Consider the following 20,307-nt stretch of genomic DNA (forward strand, 5'->3'; position numbering starts at 1 on the left):
TCTCAGGATTGCTGCCAGTGCCACGGGACAGTCAGAGTAGAAATTCAAGAATAGTCAGAATGAATACGTGGCTTGAGAGATGGTATTCTAAAAGACATTTAAGGTGGACAAGTCCCCAGGACCGGATGGGATCTATCCCAGGTTATTGAGGGAAGTGAGGGTCGAAATAGCTGGGGCCTTAACAGATATCTTTGCAGCATCCTTGAGCACGGGTGGGGTCCCGGAGGACTGGAGAATTGCTAATGTTGTCCCTTTGTTTAAGAAGGGTAGCAGGGAAAATCCAGGGAATTACAGACCTGTGAGCTTGACGTCAGTGGTAGGCAAACTGTTGGAGAAGATACTGAGGGATAGGATCTATTCACGTCTGGAAGAAAATAGACTTATCAGTGATAGGCAGCATGGTTTTGTGCAGGGAAGGTCATGTCTTACAAACCTAATAGAATTCTTTGAGGAAGTGACAAAGTTAATTGATGAGGGAAGGGCTGTAGATGTCATATACATGGACTTTAGTAAGGCATTTGATAAAGTTTCCCATGGCAGGTTGATGGCAAAAGTGAAGTCGTATGGGGTTCAGGGTGTACTAGCTAGATGGATAAAGAACTGGCTGGGCTACAGGAGACAGAGAGTACTGGTGGAAGGGAGTGTCTCAAAATGGAGAAGGGTGACTAGTGGTGTTCCACAGGGATCCGTGCTCGTACCACTGTTGTTTGTGATCTACATAAATGACCTGGAGGAAGGTATAAGTGGTCTGATTAGCAAGTTTGCAGATGATACTAAGATTGGTGGAGTTGCAGATAGCGAGGAGGACTGTCAGAGAATACAACAAAATATAGATAGATTGGAGAGTTGGGCAGAGAAATGGCAGATGGAGTTCAATCCAGGCAACCCCGCTTGCCTTCATCGGACGGGGTTGAGTACAATAGTAGGCAGGTCATGTTACAGTTTTATAGGACTTTGGTTAGGCCACATTTGGAATACTGCGTCCAGTTCTAGTCGCCACATTACCAGAAGGTGTGGATGCTTTGGAGAGGGTGCAGAGGAGGTTCACCAGGATGTTGCCTGGTATGGAGGGTGCTACCTATGAAGAAAGGTTGAGTAGATTAGGATTGTTTTCGTTGGAAAGACGGAGGTTGAGGGGGGACCTGATTGAGGTACATAAAATTATGAGAGGTATGGACAGGGTGGATAGCAACAAGCTTTTTCCAAGAGTTACAAGGGGTCACGATTTCAAGGTGAGAGGGGGAAAGTTTAAGGGAGATGTGCGTGGAAAGTTTTTTACGCAGAGGGTGGTGGGTGCCTGGAACGCTTTACCAGCGGAGGTGGTAGAGGCGGGCACGATAGCATCATTTAAGAGGCATCTAGACAGGTATATGAACGGGCGGCAACAGAGGGAAGTAGACCTTGGAAAATAGGAGACAGGTTTAGATAAAGGATCTGGATCGGCGCAGGCTGGGAGGGCTGACGGGCCTGTTCCTGTGCTGTAATTTTCTTTGTTCTTTGTTCTTCTACAGTTTTGAATACTGTTGGGGAGGATAGCCTATCAGGGGAAAACAACAGCAGCCAGAACGGTGGCATTGCAACTGGCTCTTTTTCAGCAGGGGAGGACAAAGTGCAGTAGAGCGATAGTTATTGGGACCTCGATGATAAGGAGCACAGAGAGGTGCTTCTATGGACGTGAAAGTGACTCCAGGATGGTGTGTTGCCTTCCTGGTCAAGGATGTCTCTGAACGAACACAGGACATCCTGAAGGGGGTGGGTGAACAGCCAGAGGTCGTAGTAATAATAATAATCGCTTATTGTCACAAGTAGGCTTCAATGAAGTTACTGTGAAAAGAACAAAGAACAAAGAAAAATTACAGCACAGGAACAGGCCCTTCGGCCCTCCAAGCCTGTGCCGATCCAGATCCTCTATCTAAAACTGTCGCCTATTTTCTAAGGATCTGTATCCCTCTGCTCCCTGCCCATTCATGTATCTGTCTGGATACATCTTAAATGACGCTATCGTGCCCGCCTCGACCACCTCCGCCGGCAATGCATTCCAGTCACCCCCCATCCTCTGCATAAAAAACTTTCCACGCGTATCTCCCTTAAACTTTTCCCCTCGTACACGTAGGTATTAACGACATAGGCAGGAAGAGTGATGAGGTCCTGCAGAAGGAGTTCAAGGGAGTTGGGCAGTAAGCTAAAAAGCAGGGCCTGTAGGGTTGTAATCTCAGGATAACTCCATGTGCAAGTGAGGCTAGAAGTAGGATAGTGCAGCTAAACACGTGCTTAAACCAGTGGTGTAGGAATGAGGGTTTCAGATTTCTGGACCATTGGGATCTCTTCCATGGCAGAAGGATGGGTTGCATCTGAACTGGAGGGGCACCAACATCCTGGCTGGCAGGTTTGCTTGGGTCACTCGGGAGGATTTAAACTAGTATGGCAGGGGGGTTGGAACCAGAGCGTTAGCTTAGCAGGTATAATAACTGAAGGGGAAATAGAGAACAAAAATAAGAGAGCAACATCACCCTCAGGCAGAGCAAAAAAGGTGCCAGTATGAGAAGGTCGATGGTCAATGCAGGACTGAAGGTGTTGTACCTAAATGCACGCAGTATACGGAACATTGAAATTGGCCAGTATGATGTTGTGGGCATCACAGAGATGTGGCTGCAATGGGATGAGGGCTGGGATCTAAATATTCAAGAATATGAGTCCTATCGAAGGACAAGCAGATAGGCAAAGAGGGTGGGGTTGCATTGTTTGTAAGGAATTAAGTTAAATCGATAGCAAGGAGCGATGTAGAATCAGAAGGCATAAAATCTCTGGGGTAGAGTTGAGGAATCGCAAAGGTAAAAAGACCTTGATGAGAGTTATGAACAGGCCCCCTAGCAGTAGTCAGGGTGTGGGGCAGAAAATAAATCAGGAGATAGAAAAGGTATGTAAAAAAGGCAATATCCCAATAATCATGGGGGACTTCAATATGCTGGTGGACTGGGAAAATCAAGTTGGCAGTGGATCCCGAGAAAAGGAATTTGTGGAATGTCTAAGAGATGGTTTTTTGGAGCAGCTTGTGACAGAGCCTACTGGGGAACAGGCAATTCTGGATTTAGAGATGTGTATGAGGCAGACCTAATTAGGGATTTTAAGGTGAAGGAACCCTTTGGGAGCAGTGACCACAATATAATAAAGTTTACCCTGCAGTTTGAGAGGGAGAAGCTGCAATCAGATGTAACAGTATTACAATTAAATAAGGGTAACTACAAAGACATGAGGGAGAAGCTGGCCAGAATTGATTGGAAATGGAGCCTAACAGAGAAGACAGTGGAACAGCAATGGCAGGAGTTTTTGGGGGTTATTCGGGAGGCACAACAGAAATTCATCCCAAGGAGGAGGAAACATGCTAAGGGTAGGACAAGGCATCCATGGTTGACGAGGGAATTCAAGGACAGGTAGAAAAGCAAATGAAAAAGCATAGAGTGGCGAGGATTAAAGGGAAGCCTTTAAAAGTGAGCAGAGACAACTAAAAAAGCAATTAGGTGGGGGAGAAGATGAAGTATGAGTGCAAGCTAGCTAGTAATATAAAAGAAGATGAAGAGTTTTATTCAAAATATAACCGGCAAGATGGCAGCAAAAATAGACTTTGGACCACTGGAAAATATGGCTGGAGAAGCAATAGGAAGCAAATATATAGCAGAGGAACTGAATAGTTAATTTGCATCAGTCTTCACGGTGGAAGACACCAGTGGGATGCCAGAGCTCCAGGAGAATCAGAGGGCAGAGGTGAGTGCAATGGCCATCACTAAGGAGAAGGTTCTGGGGAAACTGAAAGGTCTGAAAGTGGATAAATCACATGGACTGGATGGACTACACCCCAGGGTTCTAAAAGCGATAGCAGAGGAGAATGTGGAGGCATTGGTGGTGATCTTTCAGGAATCACTGGAGGCAGGAAGGGTCCCAGAGGACTGGAAAGTGGCTCATGTGACACCGCTGTTTAAGAAGGGAGGGAGGCAGAAGATGGGAAATTATAGGTCGGTTAGTCATTGGTAAGATTTTAGAGTCCATTATTAAAGATGAGATTGCGGAGTACTTGTAAGTGCATGATAAAATAGGACTGAGTCAGCACGGCTTCGTCACAGGAAGGTCATGTCTGATAAATCATGTCAAAAGTCTAGAATACAAGACCAGGAATGTACTTCTGAGGCTGTGTAAGGCTCTGGTCAGGTCCCTTTGGACCACTGTGAGCAGTTTTGGGCCCCGCCTCAGGAAGGATGTGCTGGCCTTGGAAACGGTCCATAGGAGGTTCACAAGAATGATCCCTGGAATTCAGAGGTTGTCATATGAGGAACGGTTGAGGACTCTAGCTCTGTACTCGTTGGGAATTTAGAAGGATGAAGGGGAATCTTAGTGTAACTTACAGGATAGTGCGAGGCCTTGGATAGGGTGGACGTGGAGAGGATGTTTCCATTTGTAGGAAAAACTAGAACCAAAGGATACAATCTCAGACTAAAGGGACGATCCTTTAAAACAGAGATTAGGAGGAATTTCTTCAGCCAGAGGGTGATGAATCAAAGAATAAAGAAAATTACAGCACAGGAACAGGCCCTTCGGCCCTCCCAGCCTGCGCCGATCCAGATCCTTTATCTAAACCTGTCTCCTATTTTCCAAGGTCTACTTCCCTCTGTTGCCGCCCGTTCATATACCTGTCTAGATGCCTCTTAAATGATGCTATCGTGCCCGCCTCTACCACCTCCGCTGGTAAAGCGTTCCAGGCACCCACCACCCTCTGCGTAAAAAACTTTCCACGCACATCTCCCTTAAACTTTCCCCCTCTCACCTTGAAATCGTGACCCCTTGTAACTCTTGGAAAAAGCTTGTTGCTATCCACCCTGTCCATACCTCTCATAATTTTATGTACCTCAATCAGGTCCCCCCTCAACCTCCGTCTTTCCAACGAAAACAATCCTAATCTACTCCACCTTTCTTCATAGGTAGCACCCTCCATACCAGGCAACATCCTGGTGAACCTCCTCTGCACCCTCTCCAAAGCATCCACATCCTTCTGGTAATGTGGCGACCAGAACTGTACGCAGTATTCCAAATGTGGCCTAACCAAAGTCCTATACAACTGTAACATGACCTGCCAACTCTTGTACTCAATACCCCGTCCGATGAAGGCAAGCATGCTGTATGCCTTCTTGACCACTCTTATCAACCTGCGTTGCCACCTTCAGGGTACAATGGACCTGAACTCCCAGATCTCTCTGTACATCAATTTTCCCCAGGACCCTTCCATTGACCATATAGTCCGTTCTTGAATTTGATCTTCCAAAATGCATCACCTCGCATTTGCCTGGATTGAACTCCATCTGCCATTTCTCTGCGCAACTCTCCAATCTATCTATATTTTGTTGTATTCTCTGACAGTCCTCCTCGCTATCTGCAACTCCACCAATCTTAGTATCATCTGCAAACTTGCTAATCAGACCACCTATACCTTCCTCCAGGTCATTTATGTAGATCACAAACAGCAGTGGTCCGAGCACGGATTCCTGTGGAACACCACTAGTCACCCTTCTCCATTTTGAGACACTCCCTTCCACCAGTACTCTCTGTCTCCTGTAGCCCAGCCAGTTCTTTATCCATCTAGCTAGTACACCCTGAACCCCATACGACTTCACTTTTTCCATCAACCTGCCATGGGAAACCTTATCAAACGCCTTACTAAAGTCCATGTATATAACATCTACAGCCCTTTCCTCATTAATTAACTTTGTCACTTCCTCAAATAATTAATCTGTGGAACTCTTTCCCTCAGAAGGATGTGGAGGTCAAATCATGAGTGTTAAGACAGAGATAGATAAGTTCTTGATTAATAAGGGGATCAGGAGAATGTGGATGAGAAAAACATAAACCATGATTGAATGGCGGAGCAGACCCCATGGGCTGAGTGGTCTAATTTTGCTCCATGTATGGTGAGCACCACACAGTTGCTGATGCACGTCGGATGGAGGCAGGAACATCCAAGGGAGATGGCAATCTGAGGTCTGCTGGATCCCATGACAAAGAACAATACAGCACAGGAACAGGCCCTTCGGCCCTCCAAGCCTGTTCCGGTCATGATACCAACCTTGGCCAGAACAGCTTGGAACTTCCATGTGCCGTAGCCCTCTACACCCATCCTATCCAAGTATGTACCAAGATGCCTTTTGAATGTATTTGCTTCCACACCCTCCCCGGCAACACGCTCCAGGCACTCACCACCCTCTGCATAAAAAACCTGCCTCGCATATCTCCTCTAACGTTTTCCCCATGGACTTAAACCTATACCCCCTGGTGACTGACCCTCCACCATGGGAAAGAGTGCCTGCCCACCCACTCAATCCATGCCCCTCATAGCCTTGTAGACCTCTATCAGACCACTCCTCAACCTTCGTCGTTCTGATGAAAACAGTCCGAGTCCATTCAGCCTCTCCGCATAGCTAACATCCTCCAAACCAAGCAACATCCTGATCCTTATGGATTTCAGTAAGGCGTTTGATAAGGTTCCCCATGGTAGGCTATTGCAGAAAATAAGGAAGTATGGGATTGAAGGTGATTTAGCGGATTGGATCAGTAATTGGCTAGCTGAAAGAAGACAGAGGGTGGTGGTTGGGCAAATGCTCATCCTGGAGTTCAGTTACTAGTGGTGCACCGCAAGGATCTGTTTTGGGGCCACTGCTGTTTGTCATTTTTATAAATGACCTGGAAGAGGGTGTAGAAGGATGGGTTAGTAAATTTGCAGATGACACGAAGGTCGGTGGAGTTGTGGATAGTGCTGAAGGATGTTATAGGTTACAGAGGGACATAGATAAGCTGCAGAGCTGGGCTGAGTGGTGGCAGATGGAGTTTAATGCGGAAAAGTGTGAGGTGGTTCACTTTGGAAGGAGTAACAGGAATGCAGAGTACTGGGCTAATGGCAAGAAACTTGGTAGTGTAGATGAACAGAGAGATCTCGGCATCCAGGTACATAAATCCCTGAAAGTTGCCACCCAGGTTAATAGGGCTGTTAAGAAGGCATATGGTGTGCTAGTCAGCCTTTATCAGTAGGGGGATTGCGTTTCAGAGCCACAAGGTCATGCTGCAGCTGTACAAAACTCTGGTGCGGCAGCACCTGGAGTACTGCGTGCAGTTCTGGTCACCACATTATAGGAAGGATGTGGAAGCTTTGGAAAAGGTTCAGAGGAGATTTACTAGGATGTTGCCTGGTATGGAGGGAAGGTCTTACGAGGAAAGGCTCAGGGACTTGAGGTTGTTTTCGTTAGAGAGGAGAAGGCTGAGAGGTGACTTAATAGAGACATATAAGATAGTCAGAGGGTTAGATAGGGTGGACAGTGAGAGTCTCCTTCCTCGGATGGTGATGACCAACACGAGGGGACATAGCTTTAAATTGAGGGGTGGTAGATATAGGACAGATGTCAGAGGCAGTTTCCTTACTCAGAGAGTAGTAGGGGTGTGGAACGCCCTGCCTGCAACAGTAGTAGACTCGCCAACTTTAAGGGCATTTAAGTGGTCACTGGATAGACATATGGATGAAAATGGAATAGTGTAGGTCAGATAGGCTTCAGGTGGTTTCACAGGTCGGCGCAACATCGAGGGCCGAAGGGCCCGTACTGCGCTGTAATGTTCTATGTTCTATCTAAACCTCCTCTGCACCCTCTCCAAAGCCTCCACACCCGTCTGGTAGTGTGGCTACCAGAATTATGCACAATTTTCCAAGGTTCTATACAACTGTAGCATGACTTCACAGTTTTTATACTCGATGCCCCGTCCAATGAAAGCAAGCATTCCGTATGGTTTCTTGACTATCTTGTCCACTTTTTTTGCCACTTTCAATCATCTGTGGACCTGCATGCCCAGATCTCTGACTTTCTATATTCCTAAGAGTTGCCATTTACGATATATTTCCCTTGCATTTATCTGGATTAAACTCCATTTTTCATTTCTTTGCCCAAGTCTCCAACCTATCTATGACAATCCTCAACACTATCTGCCACTCCACCAACCTTGGTGTCATCCGCGAACTTACCAATCAAACCTGCTCCATTTTCTTCCAAATCGTTTGTGTGCACTACAAACAACAGAGGCCCCAGCACAGATCCCTGTGGAACACCATTAGTCACAACCTTCCATTCAGAAAAACACCCTTCGACTGCTACCCTTTGCCTTCTGTGACCGAGCCAGTTCTGTATCCATTTTACCACCTCACCTCTGATCCCATGTCACTTCACCTTGTGTGCTAGTCTGCCAGGAGGCACCTTGTCAGAGGCTTTACTGAAGTCCATGTAAACAACATCCACCGCCCTCCCCATATCAATCATCTGCGTCACCTCCTCAAAAAACTCGATTAAATTAGTGAGACATGACCTCCCTTTCACAGCCGTATTTTGAGCAGTGTGATGTGCCGTTCTGTGACAGCACTGATGGCAACATGGACTTCGGTATATTGGGTCTCCCCGTCCTCCGCACTGGCATCATCAACCAGGACCTCAGTCTATACTTATACCCCAAGAGCCAAACGGTCATCCTGGGGATGCTGGGAATCTGTGTCTGTAGCTGTCATACAAATCTGTAGCTGTCATACAAACTCCCTGGGAAACGTGCACAGAAATGTGCATTATCCAGAGGTGGTGAATGTTTAACACGAGTTAAACATTCAGGGAGTGGAATCCATTCCTGTGAATGAAGGGCACTCCCTGTTGCCCCACTGCGCGCAAAGCGACATGCATGCCATCAATTACCCCCTGGACATGGGAAATCCTGGCGATGGTGGAGAATTCTGCAGCCCAGGCATCTTATTGGGCTTGATCCAGCTCAAAGGTGATAAAGTCTGATGCCCAGACATACAGGGCATCTGTGACTTGTGGGCTGTAGCTTGCCAAATGCTTCACAAGTCATGCTCGATTCCAGGAATAAACTGGTGGCATAAAAGTTCAGGACTGCAGTGACCATCAGGGCCACTGGGAGCGGGTATCTTTCTCCTCCACGGGGTGCCAAGTCCGCGAGGATGTCTCCTGTTGCTCATGCTGTCCATCAGCTCATCGAAAGACCAACGCCGCCTGTATACCGTTGGTGCCTCTGCCTGATGGGCGGTCGGGTCTTCAGGGTGTGTGGCGGCCCCCTGCACATGGGGTGCCGCCTCCAACCAGCGTCAACGCTTGCTGCCTTTTCTGGCATCTGGCTATCTGAGCTGTCACCGGCACCGCGAGGGCAGCCTCTGCGGGACCGACACCATCCATTTTGGCATCTGCAAGGAATTGGAGAAGGAGAAAGAGACCGACCAACAGTTAGGATTTCCACTCCAGAACCTTCAAATCCCCCAAGCCTCCCCTACCCTTGGGTATACTCCATTCTCTGAGTGCGATTGAGTGAACTAGTTGTACTGGAAAACCTCGCTTTGGACATCCACCCCGACCACATTAGGAGCCCCATTGGCCGGGAACATCCGGGAGACCGTTCTCACCACACTTAGGGTGGAATTCTCCACTCCCCACATGGCGTGGGAGAATCGTGGGAGGGTCTCCTGACATTTTTTACGCCCCCATGGCGCCCCCAGCGATTCTGGCCCCCACACCTGGTCGCTGCATTCGTGAAACGGGCGCCAGATGCCCGTTTGGGGCATCTAGGGGCACAATTTGGACGGGAGCACCACGCCTGTGCTGGGTGGGGACAGGCCCGCGATCTGTGCCTACCGATCGTCGGGCCAGTGTCCAAAACGGACGCACTCTTTTCCCTCCGCCGCCAGGCAAGATCAAGCCCCCACGCCTTGCCGGGCGGCGGTGGAGAAAGACGGCACCGCGCATGCGCAGGTTCATGCCGTCTGCGCGCTGATGTCATCTGCGCATGCCTGGGTTGGAACCGGCAGCCCGCGCATGCGCGGATGACATCAGAAAAGCGCAGTTTCCGCGTCATTTCCGGCGCGACGAGGTCGCGGCCGGGAACGGCGGGGGCCCGCTCCTAGCCCCCGGGTGGGGGTGAATTAGGTGCCGGGAGTGGGCCCCGAGGCCGTTGTGAAGCTCGGCCGATTTCACGACGGCCATCCCGATTTTTATCGGGAGCGGAGAATACCGCCCTCAGCCTTTGGTCTCGAGGTTATCCCCAGTGCCGAAGCCCAGTTCTTGATTGTTGGCTGCTGCCTCTGGTGCTGATGCTTCTAGAGGTCAGACAAACTGTTCAGGCTTTGAAGTTTGATTGATATGCGATGCAATAATTGTAGTCTGAGACATGGCATGTGTACACAGCAGAAACTACTTGAGTAAAATTTTATTGGCAAAAATGGTCAACAGTAACAAAGATTTGAAAATGAACTCTGTAACAGTCCGCATATCATACTAACCATTAATCAATAAGGAAACGTCATTGTTCTGTATTGGTACCAATACAGACCTAAATCAGCTCATTTTCACAAAACACTCACAGGTTCCTCAACAGAAACTGAAGATAAGCCTGAGTGTGTTTTATCATGTCCAGAACTTTGTTGTAGAAATGAACAGTTCATCAATGCGTCACTTGTTGATTGTTCTATGTATCAGTACCATTCTCGGTCCAGGAGCTGCAGCTGTGCTGTCCTTCCCACTCGGCCCAATCTCATCAGAACCAAATCCTGGCATCCACATATTCCACTGGCGCTCAAGGGGCAGTTGAACAACCTTGACTTCCAGTGTGTTTGACCAGCGGTGATTTGCTAGGTACATGCACCAATCACCACATCAACAATCTGCAAAAGCGTTTCTTCAACATTTCCATCGGGTTGCTCACCTGGATCTCATAGAGGGATGGCGGGACTGCCATAATATGAGGAGAGATTGACTAGGTTGGGATTGTTCTCGCTGGAGTTCAGAAGAATGAGAGGGGATCTCACAGAGACTTATAAAATTCTAACAGGACGAGACAGAGGAGATGCAGGGAAGATGTTCCCAATGGTGGGTGTGTCCAGAACCGGGGTCACAGTGTGAGGATTCAAGGTAAACCATTTCGGACAGAGATAAGGAGACATTTCTTCACCCCAAGAGTGGTGAGCCTGAAGAATTCATTACCACAGGAAGTAGTTGATGCCAAAACAATGAATATATTCAAGAGGGGGCTAGATATTGCACTTGGGGAGAATGGGATTCAAGGCTATGGGGAGAAAGCAGGGATTGGGGTATTGAGTTGGATGATCAGCCATCATTGTGATAAATGGCGGAGCAGACTCAAAGGGCCAAAAGACGGCCTCCTGCACCTATCTTCTATGTATCTATGATCAATGTTGCGCACCATTCCACATATCACACTAATCATTAAACAACAAGGAAATATCACCGTTCCATATTGATAGCAATGCATAGCTCTATCAGCTCATTGTCACAAAAAAAAACACCCTCCTAGGTTGCTCAATGGAAACAGCGGATAACCCTGAGAATGTGTTATGTCCAGAACTTGGTTGTAGAAATGATCTACCTGTCAATGCGTTACTTGTTTCACGTATCAGTGCCATTCTGCGTCCAGGAGCCGCAGCTGTGCAGGCCCTCCCACACAACCCAATTTCACTGGAGCCAAATCCTGGCATCCACATATTCCACTGGCGCAGTGATGTGCCAGTTACATGCAGCACTTACCACACCAGTTGCACAAGCATCAACAATCTGTGAAACCATTTCTTCAAAGGCATCATCAGGTGGCTCCTTTGGATCATGTCACGCACCAGGACTCGCAGCGTTGTCTTGCTTCAAACTGGATTGCTTTCTGGGCTCATCTGTCCCTGAGCCCGGTATACAGATCCCAGGTATCTTAGAAAAAATTGTCCTTCTTTGCAGCCACAGAAAAGGAAGAACAAAGCAGCAGCAGCCTCCAGGCATGTGCAGCCACCAGCAGGAGCAAGCAGCAAACACAGCCTACAGCTGTGAAGTGCTTTCACAACTCACGAGGCCAATTCCTCATTAGCAATAGCCTTCAGCTGTGAAGCTAGAGCTGCTCATGGTCAAAGGGAGGTAAAGTGACGGTCAGCATATAACCTAGAACAGGGCTCTTTCCTGTTTGTAGGACAGACCGGCAGCAGCCAGTTGCCTCTCTTATGGATATGCACAATATTTAAAGATGGCTTGAAAGCCTCATGGACAAATAGAGGACTCACAGAAGAAATGCTCCAGTGCCCTTAAGTTACATGCTGTAAAATGGAAATGGCTACTCACCACTTCAGTTCACCACAGCAGCAATTGTGCCAGCTTCACGTTTTGAAAAAGGATACTTAAATGACACCGACGTGATTTCTCGCTGGGGAGCCGGTTAATTCCCGGGAGGCCTTCAATATTAGAACATAGAACGATACAGCGCAGTACAGGCCCTTCGGCCCTCGATGTTGCACCGACATGGAAAAAAACTAAAGGCCATCTAACCTACACTATGCCCTTATCATCCATATGCTTATCCAATAAACTTTTAAATGTTGGCGAGTTCACTACTGTTGCAGGTAGGGCATTCCACGGCCTCACCACTCTTTGCGTAAAAAACCCACCTCTGACCTCTGTCCTATATCTATTACCCCTCAATTTAAGGCTATGTCCCCTCGTGCTAGCCACCTCCATCCGCGGGAGAAGGCTCTCGCTGTCCACCCTATCTAACCCTCTGATCATTTTGTATGCCTCTATTAAGTCACCTCTTAACCTTCTCTCTAACGAAAAGAACCTCAAGTCCATCAGCCTTTCCTCATAAGATTTTCCCTCCATAGCAGGCAACATCCTGGTAAATCTCCTCTGCACCCGTTCCAAAGCTTCCACGTCCTTCCTATAATGAGGCGACCAGAACTGTACGCAATGCTCCAAATGCGGCCGTACTAGAGTTTTGTACAACTGCAACATGACCTCATGGCTCCGGAACTCAATCCCTCTACCAATAAAGGCCAACACACCATAGGCCTTCTTCACAACCCTATCAACCTGGGTGGCAACTTTCAGGGATCTATGTACATGGACACCGAGATCCCTCTGCTCATCCACACTACCAAGAATTTTACCATTAGCCAAATATTCCGTATTCCTGTTATTCTTTCCAAAGTGAATCACCTCACACTTCTCCACATTAAACTCCATTTGCCACCTCTCAGCCCAGCTCTGCAGCTTATCTATGTCCCTCTGTAACCTGCAACATCCTTCCGCACTGTCTACAACTCCACCGACTTTAGTGTCGTCTGCAAATTTACTCACCCATCCTTCTGCGCCCTCCTCTAGGTCATTTATAAAAATGACAAACAGCAACGGCCCCAGAACAGATCCTTGTGGTACGCCACTCGTAACTGAACTCCGTTCTGAACATTTCCCATCAACTACCACTCTCTGTCTTCTTTCAACTAGCCAATTTCTGATCCACATCTCTAAATCACCCTCAATCCCCAGCCTCCGTATTTTCTGCAATAGACGACCGTGGGGAACCTTATCAAACGCTTTACTGAAATCCATATACACCACATCAACTGCTCTACCCTCGTCTACCTGTTCAGTCACCTTCTCAAAGAACTCAATAAGGTTCGTGAGGCATGACCTACCCTTCACAAAACCATGCTGACTATCCCTAATCATATTATTCCTATCTAGATGATTATAAATCGTATCTTTTATAATCCTCTCCAAGACTTTACCCACCACAGACGTTAGGCTCACCGGCCTATAGTTACCGGGGTTATCTCTAGTCCCCTTCTTGAACAAAGGGACCACATTTGCTATCCTCCAGTCCTCTGGCATTATTCCTGTAGCCAATGATGACCTAAAAATCAAAGCCAAAGGCTTAGCAATCTCTTCCCTGGCTTCCCAGAGAATCCTAGGATAAATCCCATCAGGCCCCGGGGACTTATCTATTTTCACCTTGTCCAGAATTGCCAACACTTCTTCCCTACGCACCTCAATGCCATCTATTCTAATAGCCTGGGTCTCAGCATTCTCCTCCACAATATTATCTTTTTCCTGAGTGGATACTGACGAAAAGTATTCATTTAGTATCTCGCTTATCTCCTCAGCCTCCACACACAACTTCCCACCACTGTCCTTGACTGGCCCTACTCTTACCCTAGTCATTCTTTTATTCCTGACATACCTATAGAAAGCTTTTGGGTTTTCCTTGATCCTACCTGCCAAAGACTTCTCATGTCCCCTCCTTGCTCGTCTTAGCTCTCTCTTTAGATCCTTCCTCGCTTCCTTGTAACTATCAAGCGCCCCAACTGAAACTTCACGCCTCATCTTCACATAGGCCTCCTTCTTCCTCTTAACAAGATATTCCACTTCTTTGGTAAACCACGGTTCCCTCGCTCGACCCCTTCCTCCCTGCCTGACTGGTACGTACTTATCAAGAACATGCAATAGCTGTTCCTTGAACAAGCTCCACATATCTAGTGTGCCCAACCCTTGCAGCCTATTTCTCCAACCTACACCTCCTAAGTCATGTCTAATGGCATCATACTTGCCCTTCCCCCAGCTATAACTCTTGCCCTGCGGGGTATACTTATCCCTTTCCATCACTAACGTAAAGGTCACCGAATTGTGGTCACCTACCTCCAGATCTAACACCTGGCCTGGTTCATTACCCAAAATCAAATCCAATGTGGCCTCGCCTCTTGTTGGCCTGTCAACATATTGTGTCAGGAAACCCTCCTGCACACATTGTACAAAGAACGACCCATCTAATGTACTCAAACTATATCTTTTCCAGTCAATATTTGGAAAGTTAAAGTCTCCCATAACAACTACCCTGTTACTTTCGCTCTTTTCCAGAATCATCTTCGCCATCCTTTCCTCTACATCCCTAGAACTATTAGGTGGCCTATAGAAAACTCCCAGCAGTGTGACCTCTCCTTTCCTGTTTCTAACCTCAGCCCATACTACCTCGGAAGAAGAGTCCCCATCTAGCATCCTTTCCGCCACCGTAATACTGTCCTTGACTAGCAGCGCCACACCTCCCCCCTCTTTTGCCCCCTTTTCTGAGCTTACTAAAACACCTAAACCCCGGAACCTGCAACAACCATTCCTGTCCCTGCTGTATCCATGTCTCTGAAATGGCCACAACATCGAAGTCCCAGGTACCAACCCATGCTGCCAGTTCCCCTACCTTATTTCGTATACTCCTGGCATTGAAGTAGACACTCTTCAAACCACCTACCTGAACACTGGCACCCTCCTGCGAAGTCAAATTTGTGCTCCTGACCTCTATACTCTCAATCTCCCGTACCCCAAAACTACAATCGAGGTTCCCATGCCCCTGCTGAATTAGTTTAAACCCCCCCAAAGAGCACTAACAAATCTCCCCCCCAGGATACTGGTGCCCCTCAGGTTCAGATGTAGACCATCCTGTCTATAGAGGTCCCACCTTCCCCAGAAAGAGCCCCAGTCATCCAGAAATCTGAATCCCTCCCGCCTGCACCATCCCTGTAGCCACGTGTTTAATTGCTCTCTCTCCCTATTCCTCATCTCACTATCACGTGGCACGGGCAACAACCCAGAGATAACAACTCTGTTTGTTCTCGCTCTGAGCTTCCATCCTAGCTCCCTAAAGGCCTGCCTGACATCCTTGTCCCCTTTCCTACCTATGTCGCTAGTGCCAATGTGGACTACGACTTGGGGCTGCTCCCCCTCCCCCTTAAGGACCCGGAAAACACGATCCGAGACATCACGTACCCTTGCACCTGGGAGGCAACATACCAAACGTGAGTCTCTCTCGCTCCCACAAAATCTCCTATCTGTGCCCCTGACTATTGAGTCCCCAATTACTAATGTTCTACTCCTTTGCCCCTTTTCCCTTCTGAGCAACAGGGACAGACTCCGTGCCACAGGCCCGTACCCCATGGCTTACCCCTGGTAAGTCCCCCCCCCCCCCCCCCACAAGTATCCAAAACGGTATACTTGTTACTCAGGGGAACGACCGCAGGGGGTCCCTGCACTGTCTGCTTCTTCCCAGTCCCTCTTACAGTTACCCATCTATCTCCAGTCTTTGGTGTAACTACTTCCCTGAAGCTCCTATCTATGACCCCCTCTGCCTCCCGAATGATCCGAAGTTCATCCAGCTCAAGCCCCAGGTCCCTAACACGGTTTTTGAGGAGCTGGAGTTGGGTGCACTTCCCACAGATGAAATCAGCAGGGACACTGACGGCGTCCCTCACCTCAAACATTCTGCAGGAGGAGCATTGTACTGCCTTCCCAGCCATCACCTCTAGATTAAAAAAAAACAAGAAAAAGAAAAAGAAAGGAAGAGCTTACCTGATATTCCCTCAAACCCTGCTGCCGCTGAAAGGTAAGTAAATTTAAAGGCACTCACTCACCTTCACGACAGGCCCCTGCTCCCGCTTCCCAACAACCGTGGTTTTTTTTTTTGGTTAGAGGAGGAGGTAGGGTGGGAAACACTGACGAAGTGTTTCGGGTTTAACTGTCACTTGACAACAGCCCCTCCACAAACCACCTTCAAATTAGGCTGACCGCACTGCACGTTTGCAAATTTCCCCAGAACAGCTGATCAGTAGCTCTGCTCTGCTGCCCTCTGCTGGATGCTTGCCTTCACTCAAACTCCTTGGGTCTCCTTCGCAGGTTCACCTTCAAATTAGGCTGACCGCACTGCACGTTTGCAAATTTCCCCAGAACAGCTGATCAGTAGCTCTGCTCTGCTGCCCTCTGCTGGATGCTTGCCTTCACTCAAACTCCTTGGGTCTCCTTCGCAGGTTCACCTTCAAATTAGGCTGACCGCACTGCACGTATGCAAATTTCCCCAGAACAGCTGATCAGTAGCTCTGCTCTGCTTCCCCCTGCTGGATGCTTGCCTTCACTCAAACTCCTTGGGTCTCCTTCACAGGTTCACCTTCAAATTAGGCTGACCGCACTGCACGTTTGCAAATTTCCCCAGAACAGCTGATCAGTAGCTCTGCTCTGCTTCCCCCTGCTGGATGCTTGCCTTCACTCAAACTCCTTGGGTCTCCTTCGCAGGTTCACCTTCAAATTAGGCTGACCGCACTGCACGTATGCAAATTTCCCCAGAACAGCTGATCAGTAGCTTTGCTCTGCTGCCCTCTGCTGGATCTCTGCTGAATATTGCTAATGATATAGAAATTACTGCAAATTGGGTTGATGATATACTCGCCATATTTGGGTGAGATATAGAACTCGCCATTTGGAACAGGCGAGTTAGATGGCAACCTGATGTCCCGCTATTTAACTGCCGTGCCCAGATCCGCGCCGGGTGCAATACGGTGGTTAAATCTCACCCATGGTGTCTTCCTCCAAGTAAATCATGAAAGTAGTAAATTGGTTTGGCAATAGTAGCCAATGTTGCACCTTGTCAAATGCCTTCTGGAAACTGAAGTACAGCACATCCACACGTTCACCTTCATGAATGTTACTTGACCTTCAAAGAGCTCTAATAGATTAGTCAAACATGATTTCCCTTCCAGATAACCATATTGACTCTACCTGTTTGCATTGAGATTTTCTCAATTCTAAGTACCTCAATAACAGATTCAAGCTAACTGGTCTGTAGTTTCCTGCTTTCTGTCTCACTCCTGTCCTAAATAGAGGAGTTACATTCATTATTTTCCAATCTGATCAAACCTTTCCAGAGTCTAAAGAATTTTGGAAAATTAAAGCCAATGCATCTACTATCTCCGCAGCCATTGTGTATTTATATTTGCCCTATGTATTTTTTCATGTATGAAATGATCTGCCTGGACAGTACTTCTCACTGTACCTCGGTACACGTGGCAATAAACAAATTCAAATCCACTTTTAATGTCCTGAGATGAAGTTCATCAGAACCTGGGGGCTTGTCAGATTTTAGTTCTAATAATTTTCTCAATATCCTTTCCCTGGTAATTGTAATCGTTTTAAGTTCCTCCCTCCCTTTCACCACCTGATTCACAATTATATCTGAGATGTTATTTTTATTTTCTACAGTGTATTCAGGCACTAAATATCTCAATTCAACCACCATTTCCTTGTTTTTCATTAATAATTCCCCCTTCTCACTCTCTAGAGGACCAATGTTCATTTTGTTTTTTAAATATCTGTGGAAACTCTTACCATTTGTTTTTATATTCCTCATTACCTTTCTCTCGTACTCGTCTTATTAATTGTCATTTTTTGCCATTCTTTATATTCTGTCCAATCATAGCTGCTACTCATCTTTGTGGAATTGTGCACTTTTTCTTTCAAAATGATACTATCTTTAACTTCTTGAGTGAGCTATGGATTGGTGTTGGTCTTTCATACTGGAATGTACCCCATCTGGGTGTTCTGAAATATCTCCTTAAATGTCTGCCACTGCATCTTGACTGATCTACCCCTTAACTTAATTTTCCAGTTCACTTTAGCCAGCTCTGTCTTCATTTGCTCATAATTGCCCATATTTAAGTTTAAAACAGAAGTCTTCGACCCATTCCTCTCCCTCAAATTGAATGTGAAATTCAACCATGTTATGATCACAGCATCTGTAAACATTCTCTGTCTACTATTTTAGCCACTCGTCAAGAAATAGTTCAGTCTGGTTTGTCAAGCATGACAAATCCATGTTGATTCTCCAATCAGCTAACAGTTTTCAGGGTATTTTGTCACCGTATTTTTAATTATAAACTATAGTAATTTCCCGACAAGAGATAATCAGTCTATATTTCCCCTGATTTTCCACTCTTACCCTTAAATAGAAGTAACTTGCCCATTTTACTGAAGATAATTAAGGAATCTATTATGTTCTCATCTTCTTTAAATTCTTGGGATGGAAACCATCAGGTCTTGCCGATTTGTCACTTTTTAATGCCTTTTATTATTTTTTAAATTTATACTAATTTTACTGAGTCCCCTGTCACTTTTATTCAGTTTTATTTCCTTGGGATGATTGACCTGCTATTCTCTTCCTCGACTATAATCATAGAATTTACAGTGCAGAAGGAGGCCATTCAGCCCATCGAGTCTGCACCGGCTCTTGGAAAGAGCACCCTACCCAAGGTCAACAACTCCACCCTATCCCCATAACCCAGTAACCCCACCCAACACTAAGGGCAATTTATCATGGCCAATCCACCAAACCTGCACATCTTTGGACTGTGGGAGGAAACCCATGCACACACGGGGAGGATGTGCAGACTCCGCACAGACAGTGACCCAAGCCGAAATCGAACCTGGGACCCTGGAGCTGTGAAGCGATTGTGCTATCCACAATGCTACCGTGCTGATACAGTTATTGAACATGTCTGCTGCTTATTTTTAAACTACAGTATCACTCATCGGTTTTCAGTGAGTCCACATTGCTCCTGATCATAATCTTTTTCCTGATTGTAAAAATAATTGTGTTGTATTGATCCCTGCAGCTCCTACTGTTTGGTGCCTCCTCTTGTTATTTGCATATTTCCCAGTCACCAGGAACATTCTATATTTTGATGTGCTTTTTATTTTAGTTGTGTGTCGTCTTTACCACTGTCGTAGTCCATGTTTTTTTCTTTTGACAAGCAGAACTCTTGTCATTTACAATATAAACTGGTTCTATATCACTTTTTTAACATTCTACTGATCTGTTATTTTACCCATCAAATCAGTTTACTGTAATCAGTCTCTGCTCATCCCATTGAAGTCAGCCATACCTCAATCTGAATTTCGGTCACTGTATTTCTCCCCTTCAAACACTAAAATGAACGGCATTATACTCTGATCAAAATTAGAGTAATCAGTCAGATGTGTGTAATATCTGGGTCAAAATCCTGGAAATTTCTCTTCTCTCTCTCACTCTCTCACTCTCCCCCCCCCCCCCCCCCCCCCCACCACCACCACCGCCGCCGCCACAGCAGCACTATGGGTATATCTACACCTCATGAACTGCAGCGGGCCAAGAAAACACCTTCTCGAGGGCAATTAGTGGTGGGCAATACAAAAATTGCTGAGCCAGTGATGCTCACATCCCATAAAATAATATATATTCTCCTTTTTGGTTATGAGGCACACTGCTGTCGAAATGCATAATTTCTGACGTGCGTGTCCCAATCTGTATGAAAGTCAGACTCACAGTAATGCTGCTCTGCCTTTGCGACACGTTTGTTTATTCGCTACAAGTTTGTTTAATCTCTGCATGCATTCATTTTGTCAGAGGTGCTACCATTGGGCCTATATGCACCTCCCAATCTTAAATCCTTTCTGTTTAGTTCCCAGTCCTGACTATCTTGCAGCCAAAAATTAATAATGGCTTCTGTGTCAGATCCTCCAAATTGAATGTGTCTGCAACTCATTGTTCTTTTTCTATAATCCATGCATTTGCATGAAGAGCACCTACTTGAGACTACACATCCTAACCTGTCCTGCT

At 46.8% G+C, this 20,307-nt stretch overlaps 1 protein-coding gene across 3 annotated transcripts in view; it reads left to right on the forward strand.

Moving 5' to 3' along the window:
* Nucleotides 1-20,307, forward strand: part of ipo9 (importin 9) — a 210,315-nt gene that overhangs the window by 87,623 nt on the left and 102,385 nt on the right. The window lies entirely within an intron of this gene.

This window comes from Scyliorhinus canicula, chromosome 15 (genome assembly GCF_902713615.1).
Source record: "Scyliorhinus canicula chromosome 15, sScyCan1.1, whole genome shotgun sequence".
NCBI lineage: Eukaryota > Metazoa > Chordata > Chondrichthyes > Carcharhiniformes > Scyliorhinidae > Scyliorhinus > Scyliorhinus canicula.